Here is a 6,376-nt window from a genome sequence, read left to right on the forward strand (position 1 = left end):
AGGGCATTGGGGGGACACCGCCAGTTGATTTTGCGAGGCTGGCTGCCGGGGCGGCGGAACCCACAGAGTTCACTGTATTTTTTCCGGGACCCTGACGCGGCGGACGAGTGGTTCGAGGTGTTGCCCCAGTTGAGTCGAGCGGCATCCCACGGGAGGCCGGCGGCAGGAACACCAACAGGAGCGGGGGAAATCGATGACAAGAGTCACCTGGGAGCGCCGCAGTGAGCCGTCTTAAAAGGAAGGCGGCGGATGAATACGAATGACGCGTCCCATCAGGTCCCGTTTGTGTCCGCTATTGTGCGGGCTTTCAGGCTATTCGTCTGTCTAGACGTGAGGGCTGACAAAAATAGTTTGATTTGATTTGATTTGTTATCTGTTGAGTTCTGATCACTCTATTTCTGCTGAGATTAATTAAATGTTTTCTGCGGGATCCATATCGCTCGACTGGTAACAATGGTCTTTGCGCATGACCCCGATGGCTGCATGCGCCAAACAATACATGTTTTTTGTATGCACCTTGAACCTATCACCCGATAGCCGCTACCCTAGTTTTTTGGTCACCGCTTACAGCTCTTTGTGAAAGCGAGAAAAGCGTGTTTTTTTCCGCGGCGTCGCCTACCAAAACAGGCGACCTTTTCAGTGAATAACATCAGTCGTCTTTCGGGCCCTGTCCTCCGCCATGTCACGGCCCAGTGACTAGACGCCACGCTCTGTACGAGGGGCGTGACCCAAGTTAGGCGTGTCGCAGACACGGGCGACGCTGGCATCAAAGCTGATGACGGCTAGGTGACACAATGGCCATTGAAACGCAAATCAGACGCGTGCTGGTCCAGGAAACAAATGCTAGTTTTTGCCGGACGACGTGGTAATAGCATGGTGGCAGGGGCACACCCAAGTGCGGAATAGCTGGGTGTACCTTCCTTTCCGTTCGTGTAGTGTTGTTTTTACGTGTTCAGTGCATCGTTTGTGCGAATAAGTATGCCGCTGATGCGGAGAAGTGGAAGTTATCCCTGGCGAGAAAACTGCAGCGACGATGAAAAGGGAAAGACCAAAACCAAAATGGAAATAAACTGCATCCGTGGTGTGGTATATCGAGAACGAGAACCGGCCACCCTGTAAGTTACACGACCTCTGATGACTGGTGTCTGGACAGCCCAGATGTTCACCCAGACATCGAGACGTTTTCATGCCGCAGACAGTGGCTGATTGCGAAAGACAATTGTTTGCAAGTTCGGCAAACATGTCTGTGACCACGCGTAAAGAAACCAGCATCAGACCTTAAGAAGGGGCCCGAAGTCAGTTGTGTAATGGCAAGTTTAAAAGGTCGGCATCAACTGCATTTAAATCAATTAAAAACAGTGCAGTCCAAGTTTTTCCTCGTTTGGAATAAACCATGATCTCGATGGCCCATGGGCTGGCTCTTGATCGCGCACCCACGTTGGTGCGTGTGGGTCTTGATGGACGGCACTGTGAGAATGGCGCGCATTGACTGACATTGCGCCATGGCGTGCTTCGCTCTGGTGCGAGCTGACGTTCTACAGAGCATGACATATCGACAAATAGCACAACATATGCTCTGTTGTGCTGTCTTGCGATCATTCACATGCACGCCTGGTTCGGCTGATCGCAGCTGCTGGTCGTTGGTCCCCATTATGCCGTGGCACGCGCTTCATCAATTCGTCGCCTATTCGTTCTGTCGCGTTATGCGTGACACTTGGAACTCCATGGAGTTCGTGAAAGGTTGTCGTATGCAACAAGCAACCACAACCCTGAATAGGTAAAATAAAGCCCCCACTCGGTGCTGGATCATAACGCAGCTATGCACGTTCTCTCCCCACCCCCTCCCCCGAAGCCAATTTTAAGCTGTCGATCAACGTCTGTTTGTGATCGCTCCATCAATCCAGCAAGTGCATTATTGGCTTTGAGCCAGCAAGGTGCCCTGTTCGCATCGCGGACATGACGCCAAGTAGACCATGGCCCATCTCCTCACGTAAAAGTGTTGCATCAACCCAGCGGTCATGCCTGGTAAATGATGACCTCCATGAAGAGTCTGACCCACCCACTGTTTAGGACGTGCTTACTTCGCTGGAAGAGTCCCTGCTCACGTTCTCTGTCGCCAGTGCGTGACTGTCGCCGCAGACACCGCTCCAGACAACGAAGCAGAATTGACCGCCACGCCCCGGTCACGTCACCGGCCGGCACGCCGCCGCGCCGCGATCACGTGACTGACCGAGCTCATCGCTGATCCCCGTCATTGGTCGCCGGCATCTGCGCGGGCCCGGGCGACCCCTCCCCCCTCTCGGTGACCCCTCCCCCCGGAGGGGTGCTGTTGACGTCAACTGTCGCGGGTGGCGAGGTAAATACGGCTGCCGGGTGCCATGTGGCGGGTGAAAGGTCACAAGGGGATGGGGTGAGGCGACAAGTCCGCGTAACCAGTCCATCGATTCGGAAGAGATGAGAAGAGGGCTGACCTGGAGGCAGTGTCACTGTAGCCGGTTATGCACGTGCATTTAGCAGATGTTATTGGAGCCGTCACTCATATGATGGTATTTGGGGACATTTATTCGGACAGTCCGCCCGACTTCGAAATACTGGGCAGCTTTAAAAAAATCATGGAAATTCACACCATACGTTGAGCGGTGGGGCAGGGGACTAAGCAGCAAACGGTAATGAAACTTGCCCCCAAAATTCGCCAAAAATCCAATTTCGTTTCAGATATAGTACACTTTCTTCCCAACGTTGGAGGAAGCTGAAGCCCAGGATGGCGGGCGGATCTGGGACCCCCAAAGTGGGTAGGACATGCCAACCACACGTACAAGCCTCTTACGGCTCTGAACTTTAGCTTCGGGGAAATAAGCGGCGTTAAGAAAAGATGGCTTGGAACTCCAAAGCTCCCACCAAATATTTTGAAGGGTTGGTTTTCGAAAGCTCGTATAAAATAGGGAAAGATGCGGGGCATCTAATTTTGGGATTACTTTAAAAAACAAAACTAGCGGGCAGTGAAACCATGTCGGACAGACAACACGACTCGGTAAACGATGCTCGCGATCAGTTATCGGACGTCCGAGGCACTGCATGCCGGTTTTGTTTCCACATGCAAATGCACAATATATAATATATATATATATATATATATATATATGCATGCTGTTGAATGTAGGAACTATAGTTCTGTAGCCTCAATCATCAAAAAGCCAGGCGAAGAGCCCAAGCACTTCGAAATCACGTCTGATGACTTACAAGCATACGTGTAAAGGACATCTCACTTCCGCTGACAAACTACGCTTAACTGCCGAAAAATAAGGATCTGGGCCAATAGCGATATATTTCTTGACTCCCTTTAACATAGCACGGCGAGATTATAAAATGAATAACTTTGTAATTTTCCTGGTAAAACCTAAACCCAAGCCAGAAGTAGCTAGCGGCGCGAACAAACCCTTACAGTGCAATCAGGCTCTACCATAGCCAAGCTTAACCACGAGACAGCCAGAGGGCGCTGCGGAAACAGCGGCTCTGTTTATGTCGTTAAATCATAAAAAGGAATGCATGAAAAACATCGGCGTTTAAAACTCGTCAGCACACTTGCCAGACACATGACGGCGTCTTATACACGGGCGAAGGTTGCAGGATAAACAATTCTGACCTCGCAGACGTCCCAAGCTTGGTCATAAATACTGGCCGCAAACGAAGAGCGCAGGGATCTATGAAACATACATTTCCAGGATGTGTTGGGGTGCATCCTGGTCTACCATGAGCTGAGTGTTATTACACGTGATATCCCCACGTTCAGAAGGGCATGGCTCATTGAACACGTCTGGCTAGAGGGTAAACTTTAATTTCTCCACCGCGCCAACCCGCGGGGCAGGGCTAAGTGCTCATGAAACAGCAGTTACATGAGACGGGCTTTCCCTTAAAAACAAGGGACTCATAATGAACGTCGGTACTGCACTCATAGCCTTGTGAGCTGCATTAACCTATGTAAACACACTCCAGGCGCTTGCGGTGTTCAGAACATGACACGGTGAGCAACGAGATCTGTTGTGGGGGACGGCATAGCTTGTCTGGAAGACCTGCCGCGGGGGACACATGACTTGTCTGCAAGACCTGCTGCGGGGGACACATGACTTGTCTGCAAGACCTGCTGCGGGGGACAGCATGACTTGTCTGGAAGACCTGCCGCGGGGGACAGCATGGCCTGTCTGGGATGACTATGCGTCAGCTCCAGCCGTAGCTGAAACGGTTGGGAGCCCATGCATACATCATACATCTGTCCGCAACCGTTGTCATTTCCTGTGCGCTCTAAATAGTACCGTCGTTTCTCGCTCCTCATTTGGCTTCATTTGTCATTCCAGCTGAGCTATAATTACTGTCATTTTCATTCCATTTCTTACCATTGGTCAAATCCTGCGATCGCCCGTCACCAACGTTTCTCTGTGCTCGTCTCTAAGTTTCCCTGCGTTCATCTCCGAGTTTCGCTGCGCTCGTCTGTGAGTCTCTGCGCTCGTCTCTGAATTTATCTGCGCTCGTCTCTGGGTTTCTCTGCGCTCGTCTCTAAGTTTCTCTGCGCTCATCTCCGAGTTTCTCTGCACTCGTCTCCGGATTTCTCTGCGCTCGTGTCCGAGTTTCTCTGCGCTCGTCTCTGAGTTTCGCTGCTCTCCTCTCTTAGTTTCTCTGCGCTCGTCGCCGAGTTTTTCTGCGCTCGTCTCTGTCTCGGAGTTTCTCTGCGCTTGACTCCGGGTTTCTCTGCGCTCATCTCTGATTCTTGCTGTGCCCCCCGCGATCTCATCCAACTACGAGCCAGCTCCATCGATGCAAGCAAACGGCAGCATGTGTGTCCACGGCAATAATCGACAGCGAACAGAAGCCAATGACATCCACACAATGGTTGGACGCATTTGTTTCTATGGTCGCTCCTGACAGCAGCCGTTTTTCTGAACACATAAAATATACGTAGGCTAAAGCTGTAGCAGCACTGCCGGAGCGGGAATCTTATAATGCCAATTGTTTTAACCTGCCATTTCGCCCGACCTTGGAGTTGCTACTGCTAGATTTATGAAAACACATTCTGCGCCGCCCGTGATTATCTCCCACACCCAACGCTCATCTCGGAACACCACCGTCTTCCAGTGCGCGCACATCCCCGGCCCATGTCGTTATCCAGTGCTATTTTTCCACCGATTCCGTTTTCAGGTGTCATTTCTGACCACAACAGCCTCCCGTTGCCATTTCTGACCGTTGCTGTCCTATATTCACCTCTGACTAGCATGGAAAAGTTCAGCCATTTGAAAGCCAGGGAGACCGATCTTTTTCATGCTTTTGCACACACGCGATGGGGCCACTGGCTGTTGCTTCTCCGTTCGCTGGGCAACGACCAACCTGCATCGGGTCAGATGGCGGTCAACCCGGCATCTGTGCGATTCGGGCAAGGCAAATTGAACGGGCAAGTCAGGATGTGAAAATTCGGGGCCAGAGGGCAACGTATTAACAGTAAGGGAGGCACGGCACGATGGAGGCGTATACCGCTGAGGAGACAGAGGTCTGACACCATGAATTAATATTGGTCTCCGTGGCGCCCAACTGGACAAATTTGACCACGCTGTCTCTGACTCCCGTCATGGCCCAGGCCTTATCACGACCTACGGCCACTTCACAGCGCTTAATCTCCGACCAGTGCCACATCACAGGGCTCATCCCTGTCCGACGCTCTCCGCCGAGCTGCTCTCTGACCGCCGGCGCGCCAGGACTACCGTTCCTAGGCTAACGACTTCGTTACATCTGACTGCCGCCGGTGCCCGGCGCCCATCTCGGGCCGCCGCCGACTCGCGGCCCTCGTCGGCTAACTGGGGCCGCTCCCGGCGCGTTGCACGCGGCCCGAGGCGTCGGCCGCAGCGGCCTTGATGGTTATTACGCGCGGCGGTCGGCCGGCCGGCCGGCAGAACGCCGCGGGCGCCGCCGCCGGCCGCCGCCCGCCACTCATGGTGCGTCGTTATCCCAACCCGTACACGGCCGGCCCGGTCAACGGGGCCGGCGGCGACGGCGGCGTGCACGGCCGGCCGACAGCGGGGTGGGGCCGGCCGCTGGCCGAGCACTGCGAGAACTGGCAGTGGTCGAGCTGCGTGGAGTGTTGATGGGAGCGAGAGCGTGATGTGGGGCTGGGGTGGGTCACGGGCTGCCCAGCTTGAGAGACAGCGTGTAAGAGAGGTCAACGGGTTCGTAATGCACGGAAAATAAGGGTGTTCCCTTTCTGCATAAACGTTACCACTTCTCTGCCCGGCGGTCGCGTCGACTGGGATATCAAAAGACACCCGATCCCATTTCAAACACCAGAATGTCTGTCACATTTGACTGATTGCTAGGTCTAATTTTCAGTAAACTC

The sequence above is a fragment of the Pollicipes pollicipes genome, unplaced genomic scaffold, assembly GCF_011947565.3.
Source record: "Pollicipes pollicipes isolate AB1234 unplaced genomic scaffold, Ppol_2.1 Scaffold_4219;HRSCAF=4965_pilon_pilon_pilon, whole genome shotgun sequence".
NCBI classification, from domain to species: domain Eukaryota; kingdom Metazoa; phylum Arthropoda; class Thecostraca; order Pollicipedomorpha; family Pollicipedidae; genus Pollicipes; species Pollicipes pollicipes.